Source organism: Rhinichthys klamathensis, unplaced genomic scaffold, assembly GCF_029890125.1.
Source record: "Rhinichthys klamathensis goyatoka isolate OS25496 unplaced genomic scaffold, OSU_Roscu_1.1 h1tg000036l_1, whole genome shotgun sequence".
NCBI classification, from domain to species: domain Eukaryota; kingdom Metazoa; phylum Chordata; class Actinopteri; order Cypriniformes; family Leuciscidae; genus Rhinichthys; species Rhinichthys klamathensis.
In genome coordinates, this window is record NW_026606584.1 from 6928250 (window position 1) to 6944995 (window position 16746).

The 16746-nt window shown below is 41.8% G+C and overlaps 1 protein-coding gene across 1 annotated transcript in view; it reads left to right on the forward strand.

Moving 5' to 3' along the window:
- The window catches only part of stx8 (syntaxin 8), a 100080-nt gene that overhangs the window by 57279 nt on the left and 26055 nt on the right, over positions 1 to 16746 (forward strand). The window lies entirely within an intron of this gene.

Consider the following 16746-nt stretch of genomic DNA (forward strand, 5'->3'; position numbering starts at 1 on the left):
CTCTAGATCCAAATGCTCAAATACTTCTCCTTCTTGGACGTGATATCCTCCAAGTCCACAAGGTAAGAGAGCAACGCAATGGGCCACAAAATGCTCCCTATGCTCAAAGACTGGACCTAGGCTGGGTTGTGGTTGGTGAGGTGTGTCTTGGTGCTGCTCACAAGCCTTCAACTGTTAGTGTTTACCGCACAAACATTCTAGAAGACGGGCGTCCATCTTACTTTCGTCCATGTCCCAATAAACTCTACCTCAAGGAGAAATTAACTGCACAGCCAAGTGTTAAAGCCTCTCACCTGCCCCAATTTGCTCCCAGCCCTCCGGCCACCTCAGTCTTTGAAAGAACGGAGGATGATGAAAAAATAGCCCCTTCAATTGAGGATAGGCAGTTCATTCAGTTAATGGACAAAGAAATGTTCATGGATGACGCTAACAGCTGGGTAGCACCCCTTCCCTTTCGTGCACGTAGACAACGGCTTCCAAACAACCGAGAGCAAGCCCTGAGCCGTTTGAACTCTCTCTGTCGCACACTACGTAAGAAACCTGAGATGAGAGAACACTTCGTAGAGTTTATGCAGAAGGTCTTTGATAACAATCATGCCGAGCCAGCTCCTCCTGTGAACTCAGGGGAGGAGTGCTGGTACTTGCCCTCCTTCGGTGTGTATCATCCACGCAAGCCTGGTCAAATTCGGGTGGTGTTCGACTCCAGCGCCCAGTTCCATGGCGTGTCTTTGAACGACGTGCTGCTAACAGGCCCGGATTTAAACAACAGCCTGCTAGGAGTCCTACTACGATTTAGGCACGAGCCAATAGCCATCACTGCGGACATAGAGCAAATGTTCCACAGTTTCATCGTCAGAGAGGATCATAGGAACTTCCTCCGCTTTCTGTGGTTCAAGAACAACGACATCTCCCAAAGCATGGTAGAATACCGCATGAAAGTCCACGTCTTCGGCAACAGCCCCTCCCCAGCCGTTGCCATTTATGGCCTTAAACGTGCTGCCTTGTATGCGGAAGCGGAGTTCGGTGCTGATGCGAGACATTTCATTGAAAGAGATTTCTATGTTGATGACGGACTCAAGTCATTTCCATCCATCAACGAAGCTATCAGTTTGCTTAAGGCTACCAAAGACATGCTCGCTATCTCTAACTTAAGACTCCACAAAATAGCATCCAATAGCCCAGCTGTGATGCACGCATTCTCTCCAGCCGACTATGCCAAAGACTTAAAAGATTTGAATCTAGACACTGACTCACCCCCTTTACAGCGCAGTCTTGGCTTGAGTTGGGACCTTCAGAAGGATAAGTTTACATTCCACGTCAACCTCAGTGACAAGCCATTCACACGCAGAGGAGTCCTGGCGACTGTAAACAGCTTGTTTGACCCTCTCGGCATCGTAGCGCCAATCACAATCCAAGGGAAACTGCTACTCCGTGAACTCTCGAATGGGAAGTCGGACTGGGATTGCCCCCTCGCAGCTGAAAAGGAAACGGAATGGAACCGCTGGAAAGACTCGTTGCAGGACTTAGAGCAGCTCAAAATTCCCAGAGCTTACACTGTAATGTCCATTTCCCAATCAGTAAAAAAGGAGATTCACATCTTCTCAGACGCATCCGTTCAGAACATATCCGCTGTCGCATACTTGAAAATAACGGATCATGATGGAATGTGTCAAGTTGGATTCATTATGGGAAAAGCTAAGCTAGCCCCACAGACTGGACATACGGTTCCCAGACTTGAACTGTGCGCGGCCGTCCTTGCAGTCGAAATAGCTGAACAAATCGTCCAGGAACTAGACATCAAACCAGACACCCTACTGTTTTATACAGACAGCAAAGTTGTATTGGGGTATATCTGCAATGAGACCCGACGACTGGACCTAGGCTGGGTTGTGGTTGGTGAGGTGTGTCTTGGTGCTGCTCACAAGCCTTCAACTGTTAGTGTTTACCGCACAAACATTCTAGAAGACGGGCGTCCATCTTACTTTCGTCCATGTCCCAATAAACTCTACCTCAAGGAGAAATTAACTGCACAGCCAAGTGTTATAGCCTCTCACCTGCCCCAATTTGCTCCCAGCCCTCCGGCCACCTCAGTCTTTGAAAGAACGGAGGATGATGAAAAAATAGCCCCTTCAATTGAGGATAGGCAGTTCATTCAGTTAATGGACAAAGAAATGTTCATGGATGACGCTAACAGCTGGGTAGCACCCCTTCCCTTTCGTGCACGTAGACAACGGCTTCCAAACAACCGAGAGCAAGCCCTGAGCCGTTTGAACTCTCTCTGTCGCACACTACGTAAGAAACCTGAGATGAGAGAACACTTCGTAGAGTTTATGCAGAAGGTCTTTGATAACAATCATGCCGAGCCAGCTCCTCCTGTGAACTCAGGGGAGGAGTGCTGGTACTTGCCCTCCTTCGGTGTGTATCATCCACGCAAGCCTGGTCAAATTCGGGTGGTGTTCGACTCCAGCGCCCAGTTCCATGGCGTGTCTTTGAACGACGTGCTGCTAACAGGCCCGGATTTAAACAACAGCCTGCTAGGAGTCCTACTACGATTTAGGCACGAGCCAATAGCCATCACTGCGGACATAGAGCAAATGTTCCACAGTTTCATCGTCAGAGAGGATCATAGGAACTTCCTCCGCTTTCTGTGGTTCAAGAACAACGACATCTCCCAAAGCATGGTAGAATACCGCATGAAAGTCCACGTCTTCGGCAACAGCCCCTCCCCAGCCGTTGCCATTTATGGCCTTAAACGTGCTGCCTTGTATGCGGAAGCGGAGTTCGGTGCTGATGCGAGACATTTCATTGAAAGAGATTTCTATGTTGATGACGGACTCAAGTCATTTCCATCCATCAACGAAGCTATCAGTTTGCTTAAGGCTACCAAAGACATGCTCGCTATCTCTAACTTAAGACTCCACAAAATAGCATCCAATAGCCCAGCTGTGATGCACGCATTCTCTCCAGCCGACTATGCCAAAGACTTAAAAGATTTGAATCTAGACACTGACTCACCCCCTTTACAGCGCAGTCTTGGCTTGAGTTGGGACCTTCAGAAGGATAAGTTTACATTCCACGTCAACCTCAGTGACAAGCCATTCACACGCAGAGGAGTCCTGGCGACTGTAAACAGCTTGTTTGACCCTCTCGGCATCGTAGCGCCAATCACAATCCAAGGGAAACTGCTACTCCGTGAACTCTCGAATGGGAAGTCGGACTGGGATTGCCCCCTCGCAGCTGAAAAGGAAACGGAATGGAACCGCTGGAAAGACTCGTTGCAGGACTTAGAGCAGCTCAAAATTCCCAGAGCTTACACTGTAATGTCCATTTCCCAATCAGTAAAAAAGGAGATTCACATCTTCTCAGACGCATCCGTTCAGAACATATCCGCTGTCGCATACTTGAAAATAACGGATCATGATGGAATGTGTCAAGTTGGATTCATTATGGGAAAAGCTAAGCTAGCCCCACAGACTGGACATACGGTTCCCAGACTTGAACTGTGCGCGGCCGTCCTTGCAGTCGAAATAGCTGAACAAATCGTCCAGGAACTAGACATCAAACCAGACACCCTACTGTTTTATACAGACAGCAAAGTTGTATTGGGGTATATCTGCAATGAGACCCGACGCTTTTACGTGTACGTCAGTAACAGAGTTCAAAGAATTCGAAAATTCACTCACCCAGAACAGTGGCTTTACATTCCAACCTCACAAAACCCTGCAGATGTTGCTACTAGACCAGTTCCTGCATGCCGTCTAACTGAAACAAACTGGCTCACCGGTCCTACATTTCTGCAGCATCCTGCACCCACCCCTGTGAATGAAGCTCCTTATAATCTTATCGACCCAGATACAGACGTGGAAGTGCGAGCACACGTCACCACCTGCTTAAACCGTACTTCTGGTCTTAGTTCTCACCGCTTTGAAAGATTTTCATCTTGGAGATCCTTAAGAAGAGCTGTAGCTTCTCTTATTCACATCGCCCAGTCTTTCAGAAACAAAGAAAAGTCGTGTTACGCCTGGCACCACTGCAAAAGTTCGTACATGCCCGAGTTGCTGACTCAAGCTGAAAACGTCATCATCAGGTGTGCACAACGAGAGGCTTATAAAGCAGAAATCACTTGTCTGGAGAATGAGAGAGACATTTCCAAGCAGAGTTCTCTCAAGAGGCTTAACCCTGTCCTGGAGGACGGACTCCTAAGAATTGGAGGCAGACTAGAACAGTCCACACTCCTCAGCAGAGAGAAACACCCTCTCATCATACCTGGCCATAGTTACATAGCAACCCTCCTAACAAATCATCACCATGAGAAAGTAAATCATCAAGGTCGAATATTTACAGAAGGAGCAATCCGCACTGCAGGATTCTGGATAGTGGGAGCAAAGAGACAGATCAACGGTGTCCTCCGCAAGTGTGTCACTTGCCTCAAACAGAGAGGTAAAACAGCTGAACAAAAAATGGCAGATTTCCCTTCTGACCGCATCAGCACAGAACCACCCTTTACTAATGTCGGCTTGGACGTGTTTGGCCCTTGGAATGTATCAGCTCGTCGTACCCGGGGAGGCCAGGCCTACAGTAAAAGATGGGCAGTAATATTCACATGTTTATCCGTGCGAGCCATTCATATCGAATTGATAGAGTCAATGGACACATCAAGTTTCATTAATGCACTTCGCCGCTTCTTCGCCATACGAGGCCCAGCAAAGATCATACGATCCGACTGTGGTACTAATTTCCAAGGAGCATGCAGAGAGCTGAATGCGCTTGTGGTTTCGACCAAAGATTCAAGCGTGACCAAATACCTCAGTGAAGAGGGTTGCAAATGGATCTTTAACCCACCTCATTCATCTCACATGGGAGGAGCATGGGAGAGGATGATCGGACTTTCAAGGCGGATCTTAGACTCCATGCTTCCTCAAATTAGCTCCTCACATCTGACTCATGAAATTCTGTCAACTCTAATGGCCGAAGTGTGTGCTGTGATCAATGCAAGACCTCTCGTATCCATTTCAACTGACCCTGAGTCGCCCTTTCTCCTCACTCCAGCAATGATCCTCACCCAAAAGGTGTGTACCCCATACGCACCTCCAGGACCTTTTGAAGGCGCTGATCTATATCGAAAACAGTGGAAAAGAGTGCAGTATCTTGCAAGCATATTCTGGGAAAGGTGGAGGCGAGAATACCTTGCATCCCTTCAATTGCGCAAGAAATGGCAAGACAACAAGCCTAATATCAAAGAAGGAGACCTGGTCCTCATGAAAGATGATCAGGTAAAAAGGAACGAATGGCCAATGGCTCTGGTCACCAAAGCCATCTCTGGTTCAGATGGCAGAGTCAGAAAACTGGAACTGAAAGTCACTAAGAGTGGTACTGCTAAGACGTTCTTAAGGCCTATTACAGAGGTTATTTTGCTTATGTGTTAAGTTACCCTGTGAATACGTATTCACTTGTTGAGAATTCAAGAGTGGCATTATGCTTAATTCCAGACGGGGAGTATTATGTCATGTCTAAAGTTAGCCATTTTTCCCCACTAGATGGCGCTGTTTGCTATAGTTTTAGTTAAACTACCATTGAGAAAACTTTATTTGTTATGCTTCATAGCGACAATCACGCAAACCTCAGTAGCCATTTTTCCAGTTCTGCGCAGCAGAGAAATCGCGTGCTGTTTACTCCGGATTCCAGTGTCGTTGTGTAAAGCTCCAGAGAAGCTTTGCTTTTTCACAAAAATAATGTAACATTGAGAGAGAAACAACATGATTGCACTCAAGTAAAGAAGATAATTGACATCCTCTGAGTGGTCATTGAAGCCTCTTCATCACGTTATATAGTGTTTAACTATCTGTATATGCATGCCCAACGCACACGCATGCAGAGGACAGAATAAAGAGTAATATAATTATTGTAAATATACTGCATGTATGTAGACCTCCTGCAAACAGAAAAACTCCAAAGCAAAGAACAGTTTATCATTGCTAGCTCTACCAAAGTACTGAAATCCTCTGCAGTCTAGTCTCACTAGTCTTAAACAGAAATTGCATCATGAGGTAATGATTGAGTTGGTGACTTGCTGGCAAATTGTTAGACACACTCTATGTGAGGCTTTGGTGGTCTGTCTGAAGATGATCTTTCATGCAGAAAGCCGATTGAAAGAATTACGAATGAAACCAATAGGAGAGAGGGAAAGTGGGAGGGGTAGACATAAAGAGAGTTGCAGCTTGTAGAAGTAGCAGGTAGTCATTACTGAACGCCATTACTTGACGCTATAGACACATTAATACTGTTTAATCAGTCTTTGAAAGGGTAAGTTGGTATGGTGTAGGCTGTATCTGAAATCAACTCTAATACTCTCATTCTCTATTCCCTACATTACTTCACTAATAGTTCATTGAGCTAATCCGGACACTGTGTGCGCCAGAAGTGCATCTTGTGTACAACATCCTTATTGAGATGCATTATGGGATTGAATGATTGCATTCGATGAACTACACTATGGTTACGGACACCACTAAAAAATAGCTGTCAAATAGTGCACTATATAAGGATATAGGGGGTGATTTCGGACACAGCCGTTGTTTCTACAGCCCAGACCTGGTAACTAGAAGGTTGCTGCTTTGAGCCCAGTAAGGTGCTGCCAATGTACTTTTGGGCAGGGCACTTATCTTCAGGTTACTTATGGGAGATTGTCCTAAGGGGGTTGTGTAGTGATTGAGGAGGTCAGACAGGGAGAGGCTAGAAGAGTCATGCCATAATGTGTCATTGCTTTTATAAAAAGAAAGTTCACCCATAAATGAAAATTATGTCAAACTTTACACATGCTATTTCAACCCCACATCAACATGGGAGAGCTATTGTTGGTTGGCGTATTTGGCTGCCTTTACACTACAAGATCCAATCTTGGTTACAGTTTCAATCTTTTGACCACATGCGTTTTTTTTATATCACGACTGTGTACATTCACTTAACGTCGGCATGAAACAGAAGCTGCGATGCTCTTTTCTTCCCTATTCTGACATATATCTGAGTGAAATAGATTCTCGAACAAGGAAAAATGTTGGTCGGACAGACTTGGACTTTGGGAAGTTATTTCGATTAAAGATTACGAGGAAAGTCATTGACGGTCATTGAAAGTCATTGACGCCAAACATGACACCATATTTGAATATACACAAAGTAAATCTAAAATATATAGTGGAGGAGAAGATTTTCAGCTAGTAAAGACATCATTTCAGTATATTCCTGATACTATTATTTAATATGGCTTATGAACACTTGGAATGTAGGGCACCAGTCATAAGTACAGCTTTTTTGATACTTTTATGACACTTTGTTGTCATTTTTGGTTTGTCAATGTGCACCCACATTCACTTTCATTGGTAATTTCTGCAAGTTCATAGTAAAGAGTATCATGAACATTATTCTAAGCCTCTCCTTTTGTGTTCGACAGAAGAAAGTAAGTCATACAGTTTTTGGTAGATGTTGGGTAAATTGGGTAAATGATAAAATTCTGTTTTTAGGTGAACTAATCCTGGCGTCATTGAGACTAAGAGGATAAGATGTGTACAGCCAGTCTGATATTACCACAAACCTTTTTTGTATCGCACTTTTTATAATCTTGACAAACGCTCACATTTGTCAACAGTCTTACTGTTGTTGTACCAAGGCGGAGAATGGTGAAACATGGGTATTATGATCTGTGCTGAAAGTCTGAGAGCAGTATAATTAACAACTCAGCGGCTCGCTCTAGTGGATTTGAATTAAGGGATACTTGAAATGAGCTAGTAGCTGTGCAGCGTGTAATCAATCCTGTCTCCAGGCCTGACTCTTACAATCTTTTCCAAAACCAACCACAGTTTATGACTACCACTCTCTTATATTTCCACCATGTAACACACAAGATGTGTCAATTTAGATGATGTCCAAGGTACAGATGATATGGATAACTCCACCTCAGATGTCCTTCTCTGGTTTCATTCTACAGTCCCTACAAAGCATCTAGCTTGTGGACAGTTTGCAACAGATGCTACATTGGCTCTTTGTGGGATAGTCCCACCTCGATGATTATACAAGTAGAAGAATTGATTTTACACTTTATGATGTAAGAACAGCACAAAGGGGCCGATGTTGTCTTTCATCCTCCTTTTATAGTACCTCCATCTTGGGCTAACATTGCATTCTGTTAGCACAGCTGTTCAAACTGTCCTCTCTTGCCAACAGCAACGCTGTAACCCACCTGACACTGTCAACGCCAAGGGTAGCCGTAGAGGGCCCTCATAACCGCAGCCCTCCTTTGAGAGAGTGTGGTTTGCTCGCTATCACATCTTGCGTGGTTTCCATAGGACTGCTTTTGAAGTGATTCAGAAAAGAAGAGCTTTTGTCTGCGAGATCTGTTTGATGTATTATCGGTCCTTAGTTTCTGAAATCAGCAAGGTAAACAGATCTGGCTGATGAGATTCAATGGCACCGATATTGAGTGAGAGCTTCATGTTTTACCTTTGCTTTACTAATGAGCCTCTGCATCATTAGCATGTGAAACGCAGGAACGCTGAGTCAGAAAGGAGTACCCTCAGATTTAAATGCTCCACCTTTGATCAGCATCCCAAACCACACAGAGGCTTAACATTATTGACTTTGAGCCTTGTGTTGTAATTCTTTCCCAGTTAGCTTTGTGCCATTTTGTAATCTTACAGTTTTTAAATCTACTTTAATATACTTTTAGCAGTCCTGTACAGTAGAGACGGTTTGAGCAGAGAGATATATAGATAGATAGATGGATGGATATTTAATCAAATATTGTTCAGTCATCTGGGTTATTTAGCATGTAATAATATTTGTAAAAAAGTAAGGCTGTCAATCTTCTAAAAATGATAAGCAGAATCTTACATTTAAAGCCATATAATTGAAGCCCTATAATTGAAAGAGATTACGTAATTGTGGCAAATGAGTAAATCATTGATTAGACATTTTAGAAAGGGGCATTATAATTGGTTGTTTGTTTTTCTTCCTTATCATTGAACTTAGTTCTTACCACTATAGCATACAATCCAATATATTTTGCAATTCAGTTCAATCTGTCTGAAGTAGACATAATGAGCTATTCTCATAGGACATATTTTTGTATTCCGTCCACAATATTATTTTGATTGTTGGTTTGTGCATACTGATATCATTGGCCAATGCATTGTGTCTTGTGTATGTTTACCACACCTTTTTGTATAAATGTATTGGACAAAACGTTTGTTGTTGAAAAGTCTTAAAGGGGTCATATAATGGTTCATGCACTTTTTCCAGTTGATTGTACTGAAATGTGTGTTGGCAGTGCCTGTACACAACCATCATATAATGATAACAAATCTATCCAGTGTTTTTGTTTTAATCTCCTTATATGTTTTCCCCTGCCTCAAATTGAGCCGTTCGATTTTGTGACGTCACTAAATCGGACGCCCCTCCCACGATTGTTGATTCACAGCAGCGTTTCAACACATCCCCGCCCTGAGCGAGCTGTCATCATAGTCCGCCATTGTTGATAAGCTGGAGCAGAATGGCGTCTAAGCGATTGTGTTGTTCTGTTTTTGGGTGTAATAACGAACACAGCTGTCATTTTGATGTTCCTAAATCCGAACCGCTGAAGACGCAGTGGCTGAGTTTTGTTTTCGAAGGGAATATTCCCCCCGAGCAACGTCGATGCTTTTATGTTTGCGCGATTCGCAAATCTTTTCTCACCAGACTGCTTTATAAACGAGGATCAGTATAAAGCTGGTTTTGCTAAGAAGCTGCTCCTGAAAAAAAGAATCGGTACCAACTATTCATGTCCCTGCTGCACCTCCAGAAGAAGTGAGTGTAAAATTTTATTAACCTTTATATTAATCTTTGCAAATCGCTTGCACGCTTCTCGATGAATGCGGCTAAGGTTTACACTCAGGGTACATTACGGCATGTTTTCTATGTACGACGTTCTCAATATAATTCATAATCCCACGTTTATAATGAACAACGCGTTATGGTTATTGTGTTATTACAAACTGAGTACTTATACATCAGTAAACACACAGCTTTCGTACATCTCACTAAGTTACTCTACCCTGCCAGTAAACAAAGATAGATCAAAGTGACATTATGTTAACCAACCATTCAGAAACGTCCTGTTCGAGCCTTAATTGTCAAACTTCTTTGCGGCCGTCATCTTGTTCCGGGTGCGACTCCGGTTCAAACTGATACGGTTGCACAGATGTGTCCTCAGAGACTCCCAATGCCATTCTCTCTCCAAAATATTCCCTCAACTGTTGTCAAGGCAACACTCCACGTGCGTTATGTCAAAACGCCCGCAGAACAGAGGGGCGGGGTGACCAAAGCTCATTATCATTTAAAGGCATATGCACTGAAACGGCGTGCTGAAAACAGAGCTGTTTTTGACCAGGTAAAATGAGTGTTTTCTTACAATACTAACAAGAATTTTTAATTAAAGTATATTACAAACTTTTAATTTAGACCCTAAAGAATCAAATTAACTTGTATGAAAATGGCATTATATGACCCCTTTAACCCCTGCATTTAGTTCTATTTTGTTGTGCTCTGTCTGTCTGTTGTGTGTTTATTTTAGTATATAAGTCCTGTGTGAAAGGCTCCACCAACTCTTTGTAAATCTGGTTTGATGAAACGTTGCCTGTATTAACAGCTGGAGCTGCTTTGGTTGCAGACTCTCTAAACTATTTTATGTTTTATTGATTACCCTAAAATTGACAAATTGACACAAAGAAAGACATGACAAATTCAGTAAGGATCTGACGGTGTGGTCACAGTGAAATTTAAAAAAAAATGTTTGCAGGCAGAAAATGTTTTTTGTCTGTGTTCAATAGTGTAGTGATGTAAGAAACAGCTCAAACAGAAGTCAATTTCAAGCAGCTTTCTTTTGGCCAGTTTAGCGAATCTATGTGATCAACTTGAACCTGTTGCACAATTTGTGTGTGGGCCCTCAAACGAAATCCCCAATCGCATGGATTCCTATTGAAATAACTGGATTTTGTGTAAACTGGATTGGATTTTGTGAAATTAAATTAAGCGAAAAAACCAAGCGCAGTGAAGAAACCCTTGGCCCATGGCTTCATCTGCCTTTTTGCATGACTCATTGCATTTGGAAAATTTGGATGGTATGGTCCCCATAGGTTCCCTTTATACTCCATAAACAGCATGAACAGCATTTAAGAGAGTGGCATGCAGGGTCTACACAGAGAAAGTGTGAAGACCACAACCACCAGTGGGCAGTAGAGTGGACCACTGAAGAACTACCTCAGATGTTGGTGCTTGGGAGGGAAGCTGCTTTGATTTGTCAGTGTTGCTCAAACGTGCAAAATGTCAATGAATAATTGTACAATTTGTACCTTGATGCTATTATACTGCTTACATTGAATGCAGCCATACAAGTGCAAATGTAGAGGCCTTAAATGAAGAGGCCTGCAGCTGAAAAAAAAAAAAAAAAATGGATGTGCACCTGGAAAAGCAAAAAGGAAATAAGGAACATTTTACAGATATAAACTGTGTTTTCCCTATAGGAGCAGCATATAAAAGAACTTTTGAATTTAGATAGTCTTGAAGTCAGCGTTTCTGTTGGCAAGCCAGCTCTCGAGACTGTGGTTCACCTGGTCTCCCGTATATACGCTAATTAAAATCCTGTGGTCATCTTTATAAACCGGTTTCACTTCACATCGGTTTCACACAGGTGCGTGGGAAGCATTAAATAACACTGAGGTACGCCGAGGTGTCAGTCATTTAACCTGCGAATTGCTGGAGTTGTCATGAAAATATGTCAGAATATAAGATCCTTTATTGCATTAAGCCTGTTGGTATGTCAACACTTGTCATTAGTTGCCAGATCCCGTCATGGTGTGCTTATATTCATCCACATCCCTGTTATGCACTGCTGGTACCCTCATTCTAATTATGCTCTCATTGTTCGGTGTTACCTGGCGTTGAGGCTTTGAGCTGAACCTGGCAACCGCCACATCCTGCTGTGGTAAAAAGGATTGCTGTTTAGTATGATATGTGTGTGTATGTGGAGGAAATCTCTGGCTTCTCCTGCCCTGGTACCTCAGGCTCTGGGTTCAGCAATCCCTCTCTCATTTTCCAGGAAACATTTTGAAGAGATTTTTGAAAGAGAGATTGTTTTCTTCCTATGTTTTATGAGTTTGTGAGTCATGGGTTTATTGCATCACAAAATACTGATCATGTCCAACTGCGTTGCCAGTACCTCCCTTCAATTGAGTCGAACAAAAATCTGGAACACATGCTTTTGAAGTTCAGACATCAAACTTCAGCACATTTGAGGAATGCCTTTGTGCATTTTACAACATTTTGTCGAGCTTTAATTAGCATCAACCACCATAACGCACCATATTTTCTTTGGCTGACCACTGATTGGTTGTTCAAATCTAACTGATGGATTTGTTTTCGTGAGTTCTGACCCTTGTTTCAGTAAATCTGAACCAACCTATTCAGTTTTCTGCTTACTTGACAGCTAAAAACACGGTTTCCGTTTGGGATCTGACTTTGAAGTCCCACCTTTAAAAGAGAGCTCTTCCTTTGAGAATCACTAAATCACTGGCCAACCGTCTGCTCTGGTGCCCATAGAACAATGAATCTTCTGGTGGAATGGTGAATAGAGCAAACCTCGCCAGATTTAGAGGGCTCCGGTGAACCCCATCCAATGGCGAGACTAATTCGTGCACATGTGCCATGTGTCTGTGTCTCACTTTTTCTCTTTCTTTTCTCCTTTTCGTGTCAGTACACAGCAGTATTTAAGCACACACACAAAGAACTGTTGAAGACCACTACCTCTTTGTCAAGCTCATTGACTAAAGGCTCTATCAATCCCCAGACAGTGCTTTGACCAGCTTTAAGGTTGTTTAGGTCGCATATATTTTCCACACAGAAATTCTTTCCCTGACAGAAAATCCACAAAGTTCTCATCAAAAAGACCCAGGTTGATCCAGATGCCGTGTTGAAAGACGGACCCCTCCCGGGCTCCCCTCCAGATCTGGTCTCTACCTTCATTTCAGATTTAATGTGAATGCTTCATTGTGTTCGATTCCTGCTCTTGAGGTGGCATTTCCCACACATCTCCCCTGAACAGAATGCTGGACTGGTGTTTTTGTTGTGATTCACACATCCTTCATAACTTGGATCATATAATGAATGAAAATGGTCTTCTTGACACTTATTAATACCATCTGCAACATAATTGAGAGTAAACCACATTTGGAACAACAGTGTCAGTGTTTCTGTATTGTCGCTAGACCTGGCTGAGCATGGTAAAAATTAAAACGGAATGTTAATAAAAAAGTTTAAAAAACATCACCATCATCATATCCAATGGACCCCTGAAGACCCTCATGACTGTGTCATTAAGTTTCTCAAAGTAACACTATGTAGTTTTTCAACCTTCATAATATATTTCCAAGACCCGTGTGATGGTACATCGACTTACAATAGGTTAAATGACACGTCTGCCATAGCCTGACGTGGTCTGTATCGCTTTTACTTGCACTATGTACCTTCGGGTTTCGAGTAGTAACCGGAGCACAAAAAGAACTACAAAATTCGACTGCTTTATGGCATACGTCACTTCCCCCACCACTTCCCTCAAATTGTCTGTGGCCAGGCATTGTTGATTCCAAAGCCGGTGCTGGATAAACAGCGAGCGTGTGCGGGCGAGTAGGCTGCGGTAGGCTAAATTATTTACGACAGCGGTAATGGACATTTCCACTTCCAACCTGTAGGGCGAACGCAGAGGAAAAGTTCCTTGGTGTTGCTTTAAAACATATCAGATAATTTAAGCTTTTTATGACATGGGAAGGTTAGTTCAGGTTGTAAAATGTCTCGTGGTGTGGTGACTCAAACACATAATGATATTTAAAAATGATTAATTCATGATATTGATGAAGAATAACTTATTACCTTGAAAAATATATTTAAAAACATTTTTGGTATAATTATTAAAATGTGTACACTCACATGTATTCGAGGTGCATAAAAAGAATCTGTTTTTACTTTTCACATGACATTTAAACTTTTGTTAACTCTTTCCCCCGACAGTATTTTAGAACAAAGTTGCCAGCCACCGCCAGCATTTTTGATTTTCATTGCCCCCAGAATATTATGTTGAATGAATGTCTGAATATGCAATATATCAAAATAAAGAACAGACAGACCCTCTGCTTTAAAAAAAAGAAAAGAAAAAAGTTTTTGGTAAAGATTAGAAATCGGAGGTCAGATTCAAAACAATGATCAAAACATAGATGGAGTTGATCGAGTCCATCAACAGTCCCATAGCTCATCGTGGGTCGACATTTCATTCGGTAACATTAGGCAGTTTTGATTTATATGCTGTTTAATGTTTGATAATCGCATTATTTACGTATGCATCTGCTTACATATGAAATCGCTTGTTGTTGCTTCTTCACATGTCTTTTAATCAGGAGATTCAGTACTCTTTCAGAAGATGCCTAATAGCACCTCTACCGTATAACAGTGAAAACACAGAAAGCCAGAAATATCAATGGCAGAGAAAGAGTTACAAATGGTATACAAGTTTTTCAAACCATATGAATATGAGCCACTTGAAAGCAAAATGAATACAAATGAGTTTGTAACAACATTACTCATGTATTTTAAAGTGCATTTTTAAAAGATTTCTCCTCTTCAAACTCTTGTCACTGAGCCCCGTACAAAGAGGTTAGATGTTGATGTTTTGGATTATGGTTCTAAATGATCATATAGATTGTATAGATAGACATAAAGCTTATTTTATTGTTTTATCTCCCTTCAAAGGAGATCTGAATGTGTTTGTTATCATTTTATTGCATGTGTCAAAATCACACAAACATCTTTTCTTAGTTCCTTCAAGCTAAACCCAAGTGTGTATTTTCTTACTGGCCGAAACTCAGCAAGCCTTTTTCAGCTTAGTGTCCGTTTATAAACTTGTAAACTCTCAACATGAAGTACAGTCCAACTAATCCTAACTCTGAAAGAGTGTTTACATCAAGGATAAAACAGTGAGGAAACGGGATGTGAGGCATTCCACGATGAAGCACAATTTCTTGTAAATATTGAAATTGCCTGCATTATATCATCAAATGGAGAGTGTGGTCCATGTGGGAAGAGTGAGATGCCAATATTGTATGTTGTTGTTGGCAAAGACGGGCTCCTAAACTCTGTTCTGCTTTAGGGCCAAATGGTAACAGTTGTGAAGAATTGTGGTGGCGGCAAACGCTCACTGTCACACCCCAGGAGAAGAAATTACCCCAGTAGAGAATTAACACGCTGCCCCAGTAGTGATTGAACCAGCAAGGAAAAACAAGCAGAACTCGAAACAGCGCCATGGGAAGGACTCCTTCTCTAACACACGCATGTAATCACACATTAATTGCAGTACAACACACTTGTGTGTATATAGTTGATGTTAGTGGTTGGAAGAAACCACAGTTATCCTGTCTGCATCAGCTATTAGGCATTCACAACGCACACAAAAGCAGCATTCATTTATATTATTATATCAGCACCCATTAACAATATACAGTATTCACACTGTGAGCATAAGTATCACTGTAGAGTTTTGGTACTGATCCTGTTTGGTCACATATAGTGCACTAAGCAGTAAATGGTACAAATACATTATAAATCTATTTGTCAGCAAAATTGTTTGCATCTGAAGTTTATAAAGAAATATGGACAAGAAAAATAAGTCTGTAGGGCTTGTTACTCATCCTCATGTCGTTCCAAACCCTTGGAGATTTCTGTCCCTCCATTCAAAGTGCATTTCACTATTGTGACACTAATCCATATGAATCTTCTGAACAGACATGGTTGCTTTATATGATGAACCAATTTCTTTTAGGCTTCTATTCAATATTGATCAATATACAGCACATAAAAAGTGATCAACAGCAGCTTAACCGCACTTGCTTGACGAGCAAGAACAAACCTCATTGGTTCTTGCTGAATCTTAAACGTGCTTGGGTGACGCTAGAAGAAACTTCACTGGATATCGCAACTTCACTTGAAATATCTATCAAGAAGATAGAAGACTACATTTACGATCTCGTCTACGATCAACTATTTGAAGCGTCATTGTTTTGATGGAATGGACCTTCAGTGGAGGGTCAGAAATCTCTCAAATTTCATAAAAGAAATCTTCATTTGTGTTTCAAATATGCAAAAAGTATTCTCTGTTCCTTACAATTTGGATGAAACTTTAGTCCATGACATGTCCTCGTGTAAATTAAATTGAATGATAATAAAATTTGTAATAATTTCCAGTGACCAACTCCTGATAATCATTGTATGATTTATGGCTTTTTCAGGGAAATGATCCATGTTGTAACCCAGAAATCTTTTTTTTTTGGATAGAACAACACCGTCCTACAGTATGTTATTCAGCAGATAAAATATCAGTCTGACAGCACAATGCCATTCTGCTGTTGCAGTTAAGCTGTGCTGTTTGTGAGTGATTAAAAAATAGAATTTTCTTTACATTACTTCATTTTTCTTCATTCAGTCTCTATGTTGGGGTTGTTTAATGATCATTGGAATGAAGAATACATTTTTTTTTTCACCATCCTTCACATTGGTGCATACATCATGGCTGTCTGGATCTCTTTACTGCAGACACCACATGAGCCACCACAGCCGTGCAACCCAGCGGTCTCTTCTACCACAGCAGTGGGCAAAGGGTGGTATGGATTTCTTAGGGTG